Genomic DNA, 18,211 nt, shown 5'->3' with positions numbered 1-18,211 from the left:
TGGAAGGGCCCTAAGAGATTCTGAGACAGGCATCATCTATAGCAGTGGTTCCTCACCTTTGGTCCTCCAGTTGTTTTGAACTTCAACCATAAGCCCCCCCCCCCACTTCCCAGGTATAGGTAAGTGAAACCACACATATGGGGTCCATGTTACAAGGGATCTTATAGTACTACAAAGTATATTCTTCTCAATTCTAATTCTACATATACATACTGGTTGAGATTCTGCATCATGGTTGCAGAATGTAATGTTCCAGATATGTCTCACCACACTTCTTTTATTCTGGGCAGATGTCAGGAGTGAGGTGGGCAACTCACGTGACCAAGAGGCTACCCATTTCAGCATGAAGGAAAAAAAAGGCACCTTCCAGAGAACAGTATAAAATCCCGCATTATCTGTTTTGAAATGGGATGTATGGAAGTAGACTCAGCCTATCCCGTTCAAAGCAGATATTGTGGATTATCTGCCTTGATATTCTAGGTTATATGGCTGTGTGGAAGGGTCCAAACAAGGTCATTGTCCACCTGAAAGAATAATATTTTCCTCACTGACTCCCAGTTCAAATTCCAGTAAAGACAGGCCACTCCTTGACCACTTCAGTTACCCTTCTTCCTCTTCACTAGTGAACACCTGCAACAAGAGACTGACCTTTGGGGACCAACAGCTACCTGGGAGCTGGAGGTGAACAGTCTACAAGGAACAGGGATTTTTTTATACCCTGCCATCAAGACAATAGTCATGCATACAACCCTGAACTACACTATATATGGTATCATCAAGACTCCAACTCTTCAGTGTTAAGGCTTCAATAGTTTTAGTTTCTCTGTGGTCTACACTTGTTCTAATGCTGGAGAATGTTGCCCTCATGATATTGCTGAACTACAACTCCCAGCATTTTTCAGAACTGTCTAGGGCTGCTGGGATTTGTAGTCCAACAACATCTGGAAAACCAGATGATTCCCACCCATGTTTTAATATTGTTGGTTTTTTTTTTACCACAAACCTAAAAAATATTAAGCAATATATAAGACTATTCTCAGACCAGTTGTGTTTTTCTAAGGTTTGAAAGGGGTTTCAAGTATTTTTCTTCTTCTTGTCTGGTTAGGCTAATTAAAACTGAAAGGATGTATACAGTATGGTTGCATTTGCAACTCTGTATCAATTCCCTTTTAAAAAAATCACTTTCACTGTAATCTGCATGTTGCAATTCTATGCGCTGGAAAAACTCCCACTCATAAACCACTTGCATTGCAAAATGGACATCCAGTCACAATTCCTTTTAAAATGCCCTGCAAATTTGTCACGACTTACAGATACAGAAGGCAGCAAAAGTTACTTTGGATTCCCTGTTTCGATTTCTGGGTGATGATTTAGGCTGGATCTACACTGCCCTATATCCCAGGATCTGAGCGCAGATTATCTGTTTATTCCAGATTATCTGGTAGTGTAGACTTATATAATCCAGTTCAAAGCAGATAATCTGGGCCCAGATCCTGGGATATAGGGCAGTGTAGAAGGGGCCATAGTCTCCTCGTGGATTTATCCCATGCACATTGCCATTGATGGAAATATATAAACTATTTCATATACTCTATTTTTAATTCAAAATTCTGATGAAAAAAGCAGCCATTAGAACAGGATTGAAAATGTGTGGCCTCCAGATGTTGTGGGACTACAAATTCCATCCCTCTCCACGAGCTATGCTAACATCTGGAGGGCCACACATTCCTCACTTCTATTTTAGGAGACACGTCTAAGATAGATTCACAATGTCAGCCACCCACGTTTATGAGCAAACATATATACTGGTTTTAATAGTATTGGAAGTTGGGAAGTAATCAGAAGTTGGGATTGGAAGTTGGGAAGTAATCCCAACTTCCAATAAATGTATTGCTAGTAATACCACCCACTCCTCTACTTTCAGAGAATGTATTGTTGATATCCAGTTCATAGCATGAATCAATCTAAAAGGAAGTGGGAATCTACATCAGTAATTTGGGATGCTTTGCCCATACTGAAACAAACAGAAGACAATTTATAAAGACTCCAGAACTCTTTGAGACCAACTACATTGACTGAAAAGCTTTTAGCCCTGTACTGACGCAATATTTGTTGGCTCCCAAATCAATCCATCCCTTTTGTTATTACAGTTTAAACCTGGGATAAGGATGATCCTTTTTTAATCTGATTTACCCTGTAATCCAGGTTTTTGTGATCCTTTTAATGTGCAGTTTACATCCAGTTTATTTTCAGCTTCTGATCTCTAAGAAACTTATCTTTTCTCTCTCTTTCTAGCCTCCAAAGCATGTGCATACATGCATCTCTGCATACTATTAGCTTTAGGTGTGGCGGATTGTACACTGGATTACAGCTCTAGAGACCAGGGTGCCCACTCAGCCTGAAAACACACTGGGTGGCTTTGGGCAGGTCATACGGTCTCCACTCCAGAGGAACAGAACCCCGTGAAATATTTATCTCAAGGTTGCCATAAGTTGGAGATGAAGGTATACAAAACATATGTGCCTCGTGTTCTCCAGCAAGAACAAATGGGAGACATATACTAATGTGCTGCCTCTTTGGGGCAATTCATGAGGAATGGATTAGCTGACTTGGGATGAGTCATGTATCACTGCTTACAATGCACTGCTCCTGAGCCTTCCACTGCAACATTTTGTGAGGAACTGGAGGTCTTTACATATCAAGTGTTCAAAGGGTGAATGCAGGCCAGGAAATCTCAGTGAGCCCCTTCATAATGTTGGGCCACTGGATGAAAATCCAGATCTCCCCTTTCTCCTTCTTTCACTAAAGTTAGAAAGAAAGCTTTGACCTTAGAGAAAGACCCACATTGAAATCAGTAAGGCTTAACTCCCAGTAGATACATAGAAAAGTGTAGGGCTTACAGCAGATACATGTCTTTTTGATTAAAATGCAAATAGACATGTTGCAAATAATCAATTTGACAAAATACAGTAAGATTCCCACAAAACCCATATCTGCAGGTATCCACACCTGGAGGAAAATGGTTTCTCTAGGAATTTGCTAGGTTCTCCAGAATAAGTTATAGCAGAGGTCCCCAAACTAAGGACTACAGGCTGGATGCAGTCCTTAAAGGCCATTTACTAGACCCCCGCCCTAAACTTTGGACTTAGGGCAATGGTTCCCAATCTTTTTTTGACCAGGGACCATTATAACCAGGAATCACTCTCCAATATTAGTACCAAAAGGATTATGAATCCGTTTTTGGTCAACTTTAGATTTTGTTTGGTAATTTGGTGTGTACTGGATAGACCACATCAGCTCTAGTTTCTGATACAGAACATATGCCACCCAGTAGGCGCCATCTGCTCACCCACAGAAAACCATATTTAATAATCTAGATCTGATGTGGTAGTAGTAATCCTTCGTGTGTAGTCGGCCTCTCCCCTTCTGACATCCTCGTTGCCTCAGCACCATAAGAGAGTTTTGTGAGACCAGTCACTCTCATTGCCACATGGTTTCAAGGCAACGGTGTAGTAATGGTGAGGACCATATTTTCGTTCTTGGGGACCACTGGTGATACACAGACCACAAGTTGGGTCTGTGAATCTAGAGATTTCCCTTTTAGGAAGCAAAGGGTCAATCTAGAGCTGATGTGGTAGTAGTAATCTTTTGTGGGTAGTCAGCCTCTCCCCTCCCGACATCCCTGTTGCTCTCGTCGTTGCGTGGTTTTGAGGCACCAGTGTAGTAATGGTGAGGCCGCGGACCATATTTTTGTTCTTGCCGACCACTGATAGTCCATGGACCAGAGGTTGGGAACCACTGATTTAAGATCACCCTGAGTCTAAAACAACTCGAAAGCACGCAACAACAACAATCCTAATTCACTTCACTATCCCATTAGCCAAAAGCAGGCCCACACTTCCCACTGAAATATTGGTACGGTTATGTTGGTTAAAATTGTTCATATCCATCATTAGTCCCTTCGGGGAGATAGGGCAGAATATAAATAAAGTTTTATTATTATATTCATTTTAAATATTGTATTATTCCTTCATGTCTTTTTGCACTACAAATAAGATGTGTACAATGTGCATGGGAATTCGTTCATGTTTTTTTCAAACTATAGTCCAGCCACCCAAAAAGTCTGAGAGACTGTGAACCGGCCTTCGGGCTTCAAAGGTTTGAGGACCCCTGATCTATGGTATACATCCCCTGGGAGTAACCAGCAGGACTTCTAGCAACTTCATACTATGCTGGGACTAAAAGTCAGGTAATTCAATGGCATTTTGTTGTACAGTATCTGTTGTTTCTGATAACTTTGGCCAGCCAGAAGGGTATTCCCCACTGATGTGGGGTATTATTTTATTCAAATCTGTTCATCTATAAGTATAAACATACATAACAAAGTTTCCTGGAAAAGCGTACACACCCACATGCAATAGATTTTTCAAAAAATTCCCAGAAGCTAAAGCACATAGCCATGACAACAGTGGATTTCATGGCAATGTATGCACACTGCTGGCATGCCTGTTTACTCTGATTTTACACCTTTATGGAGCTCACAAATCCAGACCGAAAACCTTAGTGTGACATGCCAGGGACTGTTCTGGATCAAAAATAAACTGAAGTAGTTTCAGAAAAGGCTTGGAACAAACTGTTATGTAGATTCTGACCTTCTGCAGTTCCTCTTCCCTCTAGTTTCTGTTTTTGGTTACTGTGCAAGTGTGCAATGCAATCCTGCTCTTCTATGTGGTTTCTGTCAATCACCATTTGTAGAGAAAAACATGAAGCTTCTAAACATAAATATTGAGGAAATGACATGCGGAAGATATGGAAATTGGGTCAAAAGAAAAATACAGTGCCCCATCACTTGAAGATATGCCTATTCAGCTCTCAAACACTACGAGGAATTTTGGTGGCATGGATCAAGGCCCCAGTTATAAGAAATCTTAAAACAGTGACAAATCACAAGGAAATCTTCATGCAAATTCAGCAAGTACATTGGTTAGCAACAGAAATGAAACAAACACTGAACTACTTTATAGACAAATATATTTCATGATTTTTTCCCCTGTGTCAGGAGCGACTTGAGAAACTGCAAGTTGCTTCTGGTGTGAGAGAATTGGCCGTCTGCAAGAACGTTGCCCAGGGGACGCTCGGATGTTTTGATGTTTTACCATCCTTGTGGGAGGCTTCTCTCATGCCCCCACATGGGGAACCAGAGCTGGCAGAGGGAGTGCATCCACGCTCTCCCCGGATTCGAATCTCCGACCTGTCAGTCTTCAGTCCTGCTGGCACAAGGATTTAACCCATTGTGCCACCGGGGGCTCCATATTTCATGATGGGGCATCATGCTCAACTTCTTGACGTCTTCATTTAGCTGTATGCAATGGAAGGAACTGCTTCTTTGAAGACCAAAAAACCACATGGAAGATATTTGTATAACCTTTCATTCCCATATCATTTTTTCAGTCCTCCGCTCTTCCAGCTACTATCTGGAGGCAAGGGGAGAGAGATACAGCCATTATACTTATACTTAAGCACTCCTTACAACCCCTTGCAATGCTGCAGTTGGGAATAACAAAATTGTGTGATACTAACAATCTCATCAGATGAATGGGGGGAAAGTGGGGGAAAGCAGAGGGAACCATCCTCCTTAGTTCCCACCATCTTTCCCAATCTTCTAGGATGGCCATCCATCCCACATCCCTTCTCCATCTTCTGCCCATCTGTCCCTGTTTTAACCCACTTGGAGTTGTGTAATACCAGACTCCTGAAGACAGCTCTAGGCCTCCATTCCCATGCACTGTGGAATCAAAACAACACGGAGTCCACCAGAAATGCCATTACATCACGTGATGGCCACTGTGGGACTCCTGTGGAGCTCTATGTCTGCAAAGCATGGAAACAGAGCCCTAAAACCATCTGATGAGGTTCTAAGAAGCCAGAGCAGAACTGTAGTTTGAGTATAGGACTAGGGGTGCGTCTACACTGTAGAAATAATGCAGTTTGACACTACTGTAACCACCATGGCTCAATGCTATGGAATCCTGAGTGTTGTAGTTTTACGGTGTTTGTCTTTCTCTGCCAAAGAGTGCTGGTGCCTCAATAAATGACAACCGCTGTGATTCCATAGCACTGAGCCATGGCAAGTAAAGTGATATCAAACTGCATTAATTCTACAGTGTAGATGCATCCTAGGACCTATGCAACTGGCAATGAACTGATCCTGGATCATGATTTTAAACTGGTGGAATTTTAAAATTTAATTTTTAATCTTTGAATGTTTATAACTCTTTAACTGTTGTTTAATTATGATAGTCTAATTTGATGTTTGGCATCTAATGGTTGCCTATTGTAAAGCCGCTCTGAGTCCCCCCTCGCGGGTGAGAAGAACGGGGTGCAAATACTTGAAATAAATAAATAGGATTCTAGGAGACTTTCAATTCTGGCTTAGCCATGGATACTGGTTGGGAGAAGTTGGGCAAGCAACACTCTCTCATCCTCACAGGAAGGCTAATAAACTTGGCTAAGAAAACTCTAGGAAAGGGCCACCATGCATTGGCATTGATTTGCAAACATTGGTTGTAGCAACAAGTAAGGAAAAGAGCTAAAACATCTTCTATCAAATTGCTAGTCCTCTAGCCAATTGTTTAGTATAAAGGGGGAGTCAAATGAGTTATAAATCTCATGGCAATGTAATGTACCATCTATCCCTTACTGCGTTTTGCAGCCTCTGTAGAGTGAATTAGAATATCTTAGATAATGCTTCTAACCCAGTGAACAAGCTTTGTTCAGCTCGAGCAAGATTTGTTTTTCTCCTCAAGGTCAGTCTCGCCAGGCTATCGTCTTTTCACAATAGTCCTGCACAAAAGTAAGATTACAGCCTGCTTCCATTCCATTTGCTAGTTCAAAGGGAGATTCTGAATTCCTCTTTGTGCAGCTCTTTCCCACACATACACTAACAACATATCTATTAGGAGTGGGAATAGGGTGGGCAAATGTTTATATTTATTTACCACATTTGTACCTTGCCCTTCTCAAACCCAAGGGGGACTCAGAGCGGCCTTACACAATAACAACACTTCAATGCCATAAAAACAACATACAGTTAAATAAACAATTAAAACATCTAAACAATTGCATCAATTATTAAAATCACACAGGCCGCATTCCAGTATTTACACTATCACTCTGGCCCACATATTTTGAAATATGCCATGATGTTGGCGCTGCTTTTCAGATATGCTGCGCCGATTCAGATCACAAGGCAAAGTAGAGATTGAAATAAAGAGATCTAAAGAGCAGGCAAACAGGCAAGTCAGAGGTAGAAGGCAGAAAAGGGGACAGGGTATGGCCTTGAGGCTCCTTTCTGGAGAGAAAATGTGGAATATAAATAAACATACTAATAATAATGACTATGATGATGAAGAAATAAGAGTTAAAAGAGGAGAGCAGCAATACAAAGAGAATACAGAAGGAAGGCCTCACGGAGAGAATGGCTCATTTGGAACATATTTGGAAATGGTGAGAGAGAAAGAAAGAGAAACAGTTTTTTAATAAAATTATAAAAAAATATCAAATTGTTTTTGTTACGTATTGTTTTTGTTTTCTTACACACACACACACATATATGGTTGATAAATATTGTTTTAAAATGTTATGAGCCACTTTGGGTCCCGATCAGGGAGAAAAGTGGGATACAAATAAAGATGATGATGATTATTATTATTGTCATTTGAAACCAAACAAGATGAGTCCACAGCAGGCAAGATCACTCTGCTGCCTGTTGTATTGGATCAGACGTCGGACACTTCCCAAGTGTCTAGGACTGTGTGATGTATCAGCGAATAATGCATGCAGATCCCAGTAAGGTGGCCTTCTGCAGCTGGCAGGTGGTAATTTTGTCAGCACCGATTGTGTTTACATGCAGACCAAGGTCTTTAGGCACTGCACCCAGTGTGCCGATCACCACTGGGACCACCTTTACTGGGCAAATGATTAGTACACAGCAAACATAATCATTCTGCTGGTTGTTGTATTGGTTCACATGTCAGGCACTTCCCAATGTCTAGGACTGTGTGATGTATCGGCGAATAATGCATGCCGATCCCAGTAAGGTGGCCTTCTGCAGCTGGCAGATGGTAATTTTGTCAGCACCAACTGTGTTTAAGAGGAGGCCAAAGTCTTAAGGCACTGCACCCAGTGTCCCGATCACCACTCAGACCACCTTTACTGGCTTGTGCCAGAATATTTGCAATTCAATCTTGAAATCCTTGTATTACTAGTGTTAATGTTGTTATTATTATTATTATGTAATTAACACCACAAAATGGCCTTCTTGAATTAGTAAAAATAGACGAGCAGCCATCAGACTGACTTGCAAAAATCTACTTTAAAATATCAGATCTACTTTGAGCTAATTTATTCTCTTAACGTCTTATCTCACTTAAACTAATTTATTCTCTTATCAAAGTTGCCACAAGCTCTTCTGGAATGAATTTTCAGGAAACACGAACTCCTTCCTACAAGCAAACTAATCTTCCTGGAAAGCTGTCCTTGGATAACTTGCAACATGCCAAATGGAAGAACAGCTGACAAAAGCTTTCTTTTTTGAAAAAAAAATGCAGAAGTCTTTCACAGGAAGTCAGCATTTTTCCTTGTTACGATGACACCATTGTTATGCAAGCTCAACAAAACACATTTTGGTTTATCAGAAGGGGGGAAACAGTACAAAAATCCAAGTTTCATGTCAGATGGAAGAAATAACAGTACACAACCCAAGGTCCGTGCTAAACAGCTAAACAAAGACCCAGAAAGGTTAGAATAGATCAAGGTTTTCTGAAGCTGTACAGAGACAAGTCTTCCAAAAAAACCAGACAGAATACAAAAATGTAAAAGGTGAAACTATTTAGGAATGAAGATCTCCAAAAGTATTTAACCTTCAACCAGAAATACGACGTGTTTCACTTTCCCAGGGACGTGTTTTCTCACAGGATTCAAACAGAACTAGACCAAGACACAACTAGGAAGAACCACACTAAAGTTTAAAACGTTAGCTAAACTACCTAAAGACTGGTAGACAATAGCAGGAATCCTGTTGGCTAGTTCCAACTAGAATACGTCCAATCAATCAATCACTGAATAGTGAGTCAACACATAAGAGATTCGACAGCTGAATATGCATGCTGCATTTAAAACAAGATTAAATATCAGTTGCTTCTGGCAAGCCTACCCAGACAATTTTAAAATTATAACTTTTAAAGCCCCTGGTGGTGCAATGGGTTGAACCCTAGTGCGGCAGGACTGCTGACCAAAAGGTCAGCAATTCAAATCCGGGAAGCAGGGTGAGCTCCTGTCTGTCAGCTCCAGCTTCTCATGTGGGGACATGAGAGAAGCCTCCCACAGGACATCCAGGCAGACGACCAATTGCAGACAACCAATTTTTCTCACACCAGAAGCAACTTGCAGTTTCTCAAGTCACCCTGACATGAAAAAATATATAATGCAATTGTCCCTCCATGTTTGCCATTTGGACTTTTGCAGATTTGATTATTCATGGATTTGATTTAAAAGGCACTCTCTAGGAATCACAACATCCGTCAATGCAATTTTATGACCAGCTTCCTGTAGAAGTTGACCACAGAGAAAGACTGAAAGACCTGGAAAATCCTAAGGATTTGCTCCCTTATGTAAGAAAACTGCAATGGCTTTATTTGCGGTTTTCCCCCCATTTGTACAGGGGTCCTCTACTCATAACCCGAATTAATGAAGAGAACTGACTGTAGAGTGCTTGTTCTACAATGTATTGGTATTATATGTCATTTTAAACTGATGTTATGAATTCTCAACTGATGTTATGTATTGCATTTTAATCTGTTGCTGTTCCCCACCTTGAGCAATAGGAAGAGGTAGGATGATAATGATGATGACAACAACAACAATATCAACAGGTCAGCCTGGAGCCCCCGGTAGTGCAATGGGTTAAAGCATTTGCTGGCAGGACTGCTGACCGAAAGGTCAGGGGTTCAAATGCGGGAAATGGGGTGAGCTCTCGTCTGTCAGCTCCAGCTTCTCATTTGGGGACATGAGAGAAGCCTCCCACAGGAAGGTAAAACATCTGGGCATCCCCGAGCAACGTCCTTGCAGACAGCCAATTCTCCTTGCAGAGGGTCAACTGCTATTGAACTTTAACCAATTCTCCATCCACAGCACAGGACATTTTTATATACGATCATATAGCAGATTCCTCACTGGAGTCAAAACATATCCCAGACTACGGCACTGAATCAAAGTGTCCTTATCTGCCCAGATGATGTTTAAACAAAGCTAGACCTCAAGGACTATCTTTCAGGTAGCAACTTCAATTTCAATTTAACAGATGGATGCTCTGCTGAGCTAAGGTCACCTGAGTTCACAGAAATCAATGCACAATTTTCTCTTCTTTGACAGATACAGAACCCAGATAAATTAGGTATTTTATGACTGGCTGTGAGGCGCAATGCTACAGCACCATGGGAATTGTCGTTTGGCGAGTATAGTCCAGACCTTGCAAAACTATAGTTCCCAAGATACCATAGCACTGGGTCATAGCAGTTAAAGTGGTGTCAAACCGCATTAATTCTACAAGGTATGTAAATCTCTCCCTACATGATGACATAATTTATGCACATCAGTAAATTCATCAACACAGAATACTGTTATTGGAGTGAGAGGTAGCATTTCCAATTTCTAATGCTCCTACCGAAAGGAAAGCATAACTTTTTGGTTAGTGGTGGAGAACCTAGCTGTTGCAAACCAGATCAAAGTCTATCTAGTCCTTGAGGAAAACACAAGAGGCTCCCCACAAGGTGAGTAAACCAAGCAAGGTCAAAAGGACCAAAACAGAAGCTCAGACATTTTTAACTCTTTGTCTGAGCCTGTTCCCTTCTGGATATTTCTCCTCATCCCAACCATCTGTTTAGCAGGAGGAAATACAAAATCCATGGAATCAAGCATATGCAAAGATGGCTTTGGCCCATAGTAACAATAAAAATTATAACATAATAAATAACAATATAATAAAATAATTATTATATTTTAAAATAATATTATACTTTATTATAATAAATAATAGTATAATAAATAAGAGTATACATTATAATCTAATAATAGTATACTAATATAATTATTATATAATTATAATAATATTATACTTTATTATAATTTGTAATAATAACATATTATATCATTGTAATTATATTACAATCTATAATATAATAAATAATAGTATAATATTATTATATAGCTAAAATATTATAATATAATAAATACTATAATAATATATAATAAGTAGCAATATAACATTACAATTATTATATAATTATAATTATATTATTATTTATTATAATATAATAAGTTGTTATAATGTAATAAATAACAGTATAGTATTATTATTATACAATTAAAATAATAATATAATATAATAAATACTACAATAATATATAATATAGTAAATAACAGTATAACATTATATGTAATTATAATTATATTATTATTTATTATAATATAATAAATATTTTGAGTAATACTATCATTTATAATATAATAAATAACAGTATAATAATATTATATAATTATAATATTATAATTTATTGTAATATAATACATATTTTATATATATATATATATATATATATATATATATATATTCGTTTGTGGGATTAACACATCTCAAAAACCACTGGACAAATTGGCACCAAATTTGGACACAATACACCTATTAGGTCAACAATTGACCATCACTCATAAAAAACTGAAAAATATAGCAGAAGAGACTTTAAAAGCCAGAAAAAAAATACATTACAATGCATGTGCAAAACAACATATTTTCACAAATACACAAATATATACACACATATATATATTTATATACAAACAAATACATATACACAGACTGGGCCACAGCAACGCATGGCAGGGGATGGCTAGTAAATAATAATATAATTTATAATATAATAAATAGCGGTATAATATTATTATATAATTATAATTTATTATAACATATCATAATATAATAAATAGTATTATAATAATTTATTACTTATAACAATATTGTAAATAATATAAACACTAAACTTTTTTTGTCTCCCACCCCCATCTCTCCATTAAAATATGTGCATCTTGTAGTGGTGCACATAGGGGAAATTTTAGGAGAAAAAAACAATTCCTCCCTCTCCAAATCTGGTGATGCATCTACACTGTAGAATTAATGCAGTCTGACACCACTTTAACTGTGGTGGTTCAGTGCTACAGAATGGGGGGCGCTAGTTTCCAAGGTATTTTGCCTTCTCTGACAAAGTGGTGCCTCTCCAAACTACAACCCCCATGATTCCACAGCATTGAGAATGGGAAGTCAACGTGGGGTTAGAGTGCCTTAATTCTACAGTGCAGATGCCTGAAAAAATCAACAGAGGGGAGGAAATACTTGGCAGGAAGGTCAGTGGTGGTGCTCTCTATGGAAACCCGGTGACGCCATCGCCTCGAGGGGCAAACCCACGCAGGCAGGGCAGGCACTCCCCACTCGCTCTCTTCCCCGCCCCAGAGGAAATCCGGTGGATCCTAAGTGGGAGGAGGAGGCAGGAAGTCGGGGGAGATCCCAAAGGAGCTCGCCTGGGATCCTGCCCATTTCCCTGGCTACGCAAGGCCCGAAAAAGCAGCCAGATCGGAGTGTCCTTCTTTGTGACCCCGAGGTTGCGAGGCTGGCCCTGTTGCAGCGCGACGATCCCGCTTTAGTTGGCCCTGGCAACCTTCTATGGAAAGCTGGGGGGCTGTGGATCGGATCTCTCCAGCTGAGAAGGGCAAAACGCCCCTCCTGGCACTGGAAATCCCAGGATTCTGAGTTAAACCGGAATCATAACGCGGTAAAAGTATAGTGTGCACAGTAGAACGAATGCAGTTTGGCATCACTTGTAGGATCCTGGGAGTTGTAGTTTGGGGATATTCCCCCAGCCTTTCTCTCCTCGGGCAGAGGAAGAGAAAGACCGTGCAAAAATGCCGTCTAGAATCGCATTGATTCTACAGTGTGGATGCACCCCTGAATGGGGAAGGGTCTCCTCTTTTCTTCCACCCGCAAAGATATGGGAAAGAGAGAGAGATTCAGAGAGAGAGAGAGAGAGCAAGACATACACACAAACACACTCCTGCGCGGCTCACCTTGGAAGCTTTGGCCGGGGAGGGGAGATGCGAGCATGGGTTGTTTTTGCAGCCTCGGCTGCTCCTGTTTGCTCCTGTTGGTTGCTGCCTCCCTTCTCCTCTGCTTCTTCTGTTTCTTCTTCTTCTCCTCCTCCTCCTCCTCGTCGGATCTTCTCCCCGCCTTTCTCTTCTCCTTCTTCCCTTCCTTCCTTCCCTCGCTCTCCCTCCGCCCCGCCTGCGGTGCTCGCTGCTCAAGAACCCGAACAGGAGGAGAACACCCCGCGCAGGCGCAGAAGGCCGCTCCGCTGCTTGCTCTCCCCGCTTTCGGGCCACGATTCTCCCCCTCCCTTCCCGCTCTGCTTCGTGAAGCCAGGCTGTCCCGCCTCTCTCGCACGTCCCCAAAGCTTTTCCATGCCTGCTGTGACAACTTTGGTCTTTCATTCTCCTGCAACAGCCTTTCTCAACGTGGGGGGGAGGGGGGCAAGACCCCTGCGGGGGTTCATGAGGGGGTGCCAGAGGGGTGGCCAAAGTCCATCAGAAAACACAGTCTTTTCTGTATTGTCGAAGGCTTTCATGGCTGGAATCACTGTGTTGTTGTAGGTTTTTCGGGCTATATGGCCATGTTCCAGAAGCATTCTCTCCTGACGTTTCGCCTGCATCTATGGCAAGCATCCATAGATGCAGGCAAAACGTCAGGAGAGAATGCTTCTTGAACATGGCCATATAGCCCGAAAAACCTACAACAACACAGTATTTTCTGTTCGTCATGAGGTTTCTGTGTGGGAAGTTTAGGCCAATTCTGTCATTGGTGGGATTCACAATGCTTTTTGATTGTAGGCAAACTATAAATCCCAGCAACTACAACTCCCACGTGTCTAGGTCTATTTCCCTCAAAATCCACCAGTGTTCACATTTGGGCATATTGCGTATCCATGCCAAGTTTGGTCCAGATCTATCATTGTTTGAGTTCCACAGTGCTCTCTGGATGTAGGTGAACTACAACTCTAAAACTCAAGGTCAATGCCCACCAAACCCTTTCAGTATTTTATGTTGCTCATGGGAATTGGTCATTAGGGAGGTTGAGAAACACTGGGTTAACCCTTTTGCCAGCAGGACTGAAGACGGACAGGTTGGAGGTTCAAATCCAGGGAGAGAGCAGATGAGCTCCCTCTGTCAGCTCCAGCACCCCATGCAAGGACATGAGAGAAGCCTCCCACAAGGAAGGTAAAACATCAAAACATCTGGGCGTCCCCTGAGCAACGTCCTTGCAGACAGCCAATTCTCTCACACCTGAAGTGACTTGCAGTTTCTCAAGTTGCTCCTGACACACACAAAAATCCCATTTTGACTGCAGTGGCTCAATGCTATGGTATTATGGGAATTGTAGAAACCCCGGTAGCGCAATGAGTTAAACCCTTGTGCCAGCAGGACTGATGACTGACAGTTTGAATCCAGGGATTGCGGGTTGAGCTCTCTCTGTCAGCTCTAGCTACCTATACAGGGATATGAGAGAAGCTTCCTGCAAGGATGGTAAAACATTAAAACATCCGGGTGTCCTTTGAGCAACGTCATTGCAGACAGCCAATTCTCTCACACCAGAAGCAGCTTGCAGTTTCTCAAGTCGCTCCTGACATGAAAATAAATACATGAGAATTGTAGTCTCATGAAATCTTTAGCCTAAAGAGTGGGGTCTCACTAATGTACTACCCACAGGACCCCATGGTGTAGAGACATCTCAGTTAAAGTGGGGACAAACAATATTCATTTCATAGTACAGAATAGGCTCCCTTGATGAAGGAGAAAGCAAGCATTTTCTGCTGGCATTTTCTTTTCCTCACTCGTCCTACTGGTTTTTCCTCAGCGGCCACCCTGCTCCTGCTAGGAGCAAAGGAATTTTTTGCAGATCACTTTACCCTCCGCCATTTCACACCACCAGCCTCTTTTTTTGAGGCCTAAAAGAAGGACTCTGGGGGCATGCAATGACCATGCAACTTACCCAATCAGATAACAACAGGCCACTCTTCATTCTACGAAGAGCTACTGTTCCTCACCTCCAGTCCCCTAAGTATAGGAGAGACCCAGCTTGGTCAGTTTCTATGAGATCTGCATCACATATCCCTACTAAACAAACTTGGCAGGGAGAATTCTCAGTCATCCCGTCTCTTCAGCTGCTTTTAAATGTCCAGATCCTCAATCCTTCTTCCACTTCCGCTCTTCATCTTCCAGCTTCCTGGATGGAAGCAGATGGTGAAAACAGAAGAACGGCCTGCCTTGGGGAAGCATGCTCACTCCATCAATATTTAATATTTACACATATGATCAGCCACTGCCAGAAGGGACAGAGAGTTCCATCTATGCTGACGATCATGCCATCACCGCTCAAGCAGGGAGCTTTGAAATGGTTGAACAGAACTTCTCCGAAGCTTTAGGCACTCTTACTCCCTATTACTGGGAAAACCAGCTGATTCCTAATCCATCTAAAATGCAAACTTGTGCTTTCCATCTTAAGAACAGACAAGCATCCCATTGGGAAGGAATCCCATTGAAGCATTGTAGCACACCCAAATACCTGGGAGTCACTCTTGACTGTGCTCTAACTTACAAGAAGCACTGTTTGACTATCAAGCAAAAAGTGGGTGCTAGAAATAATATTGTACGAAAGCTGACTGGCACAAACTAGGGATCACAACCAGATACAGTGAAGACATCTGCCCTTGCGCTTTGCTACTCTGCTGAATACGCAGGCCCAGCGTGGAATACAGTGGATGTGGCTCTTAATGAGACAAGCCACATTATCACAGAATGTCTACACCCTACATTACTGGAGAAATTATGCTGTTTAGCTGGTTTTGTACCACCTGGTATCCATTGGGAAGTAGCAGCCAGTATTGAAAGGACCAAGGCATTGACATCTCCAGCCCATCCTATTCGGATATCAGCCAGCAAGCCAACATCTTAAATCAAGAAATAGCTTTCTAAGATCTACTGAGATACTCACAGGAACACCTTAGCAAATGGGAGTCCAAAAGTGGCAGGTTAAAACCCAGCAGCTCAATCAGTGGCTGAGACCAGATGAGAAATTCCCCCCTGGGCACACAGAAGACTGTGCAACATGGAACAGACTGCGCTCTGGCACCATGAGATGCAGAGCCAATCTTCAAAAACGGGGCTACAAAGTGGAGTCCATGACATGTGAGTGTGGAGAAGAGCAAACCACAGACCACCTACTACAATGCAGCCTGACCCCTGCCACATGCACAATGGAGGACCTCCTCACAGCAACACCAGGGGCACTCCAAGTTGCCAGCTTCTGGTCAAAGGAAATTTAGTATAATGCCAAGTTCTTAACTTTGTTTATGGTTTTTATATATTAAAACTATATTCTCAATTTGCTTCTAGCACGATAAATAAGCTTCCCTCTCTTGCTGCAAACCAAGTTCAAAATGCAAAAGTCATTTGCACTAGAGTAATTCTAAAGGGTGAGAAACAACAATCTGGCCCTTCCCATTAGGTGTAGACAAAAGCCAACTGCTCAGCCTCCCTAGCTTGTGCTTATATCATCCAGAATAACTTTTACGATCATTATAATATCCTGATGCTCTTTGGTCATTTGTCATCTGTCAGAGGATGTTGCAGTCAGACTTCATTTGTAAACCCCATTGTCTCACCATAGCACAATCTTTCTGTGGTGGGATTGAATGATAGAGCCAGACAAAATGCACTAAACAGTTACTGGGAAGCTAGAGTAGTGTGGATTGCCACTGGCAAAGAATCCAAGAAGTAACGGCAATGGAACCATAGTTAACGCTTGTTAATACTTTGCAAAACAAGACATAATAAACCCGCTTTGAATACCTGAATTAATAGTGAGGGGACTTGTAGCAAAAACAGTTAAAAGATAATATGCCTGGATCATATTAATACAGAGTTTCCCCAAATTGTGCTCCTCCAGATGTGTTGGACTTCAGCTTCCACAATTCCCAACAGCTGGTAAGATGGCTGGGATTTCTGGGAGCTGAAGTCCAAAACACTTGGAAAAGCACTGTTTGAGAAACACTGTATTGATAAGACTTCATGGAAAACCCTTCAATATAACCATACTCCAAACTGATGCTCTGACTACAGAAATGGAAAATCTCAAAGTATTCAATGCTTAATTCTTTACAGATGTGTAAATTATCTGTGGTCATATTTTTGTTTTCTTAATATCCATCTGTAAACCTTTACACTTTCTTCTTTCACCTTTTTCAGTAATGATTCCAAGTTTTACTACTTTTTTGCAAGTATTATGGTGTCATCTGCATATGTTAATCCTATCCCAAATCTTTGGTATCATATAGGATTAAAATATGCAGATGTGAATCCTGTGTCAAAGGGAAACAGAGCAGAATCCTTTGAATATTGCCTCTGTCATTAATCAGCATTGAGATTTCAGCCAAGATATCAGAAGAAGATTAGGACTTGGAAGGGTGGTTGTGGAAGAACTAGACAAGAACCTGAAGTGCAAACATATATAACTGAATACTAAAGTTTGGATTGTTTATGCCAGGGGTCCTCAAACTATGGCCCGGGGGCCGAATGCGGCCCTCCAAGGTCATTTACCCGGTCCTCGCTTAGGGTCAACCTAAGTCTGAAACGACTTAAAAGTACACAACAATAACAATCCTCTCTTATCAGCCAAAAGTAGGCCCACACTTCCCATTGAAATACTAATAATTTTATATTTGTTGAAATTGTTCTTCATTTTAATTATTGTATTGTTTTTAAGTGTTTTTTGCACTACAAAAAAGATATATAAAATGTGTGCATAGGAATTCATTCATGTTTTTTTTCAAATTATAACCCAGCCTTCCAACAATTTGAGGGACTATGATCTGGCCCTCTGTTTAAAAAGTTTGAGGACCCCTAGTTTATGCCATCATATTTCCCATTTCTATGTATGGTTGTGAAAGCTGAAGAAAGCTGACAGGAATAAAATCAACTCATTTGAAATGTGTTGGAGTTCTCAGAGACCATGGACTGCTGAAAATACAAATAAGGAGTTTTTAGAATAGATCAA

At 41.2% G+C, this 18,211-nt stretch overlaps 1 protein-coding gene across 2 annotated transcripts in view; it reads right to left on the bottom strand.

The window, feature by feature from the left end:
• The window catches only part of EVI5 (ecotropic viral integration site 5), an 89,922-nt gene extending 76,483 nt beyond the window's left edge, over positions 1-13,439 (bottom strand). The window contains exon 1 of one of the 2 annotated variants that reach the window (XM_060773923.2): positions 13,174-13,439. The gene's annotated coding sequence lies outside the window, so the exon portion shown is untranslated. The remainder of the gene's footprint in view (positions 1-13,173) is intronic. The other variant, XM_060773922.2, reaches the window with a different exon arrangement.
• Between the last annotated feature and the right edge of the window lie 4,772 nt (positions 13,440-18,211).

The sequence above is a fragment of the Anolis sagrei genome, chromosome 4 (assembly GCF_037176765.1).
Source record: "Anolis sagrei isolate rAnoSag1 chromosome 4, rAnoSag1.mat, whole genome shotgun sequence".
Lineage (NCBI taxonomy): Eukaryota > Metazoa > Chordata > Lepidosauria > Squamata > Dactyloidae > Anolis > Anolis sagrei.
This window is presented reverse-complemented; position numbering and strand designations above follow the sequence as displayed.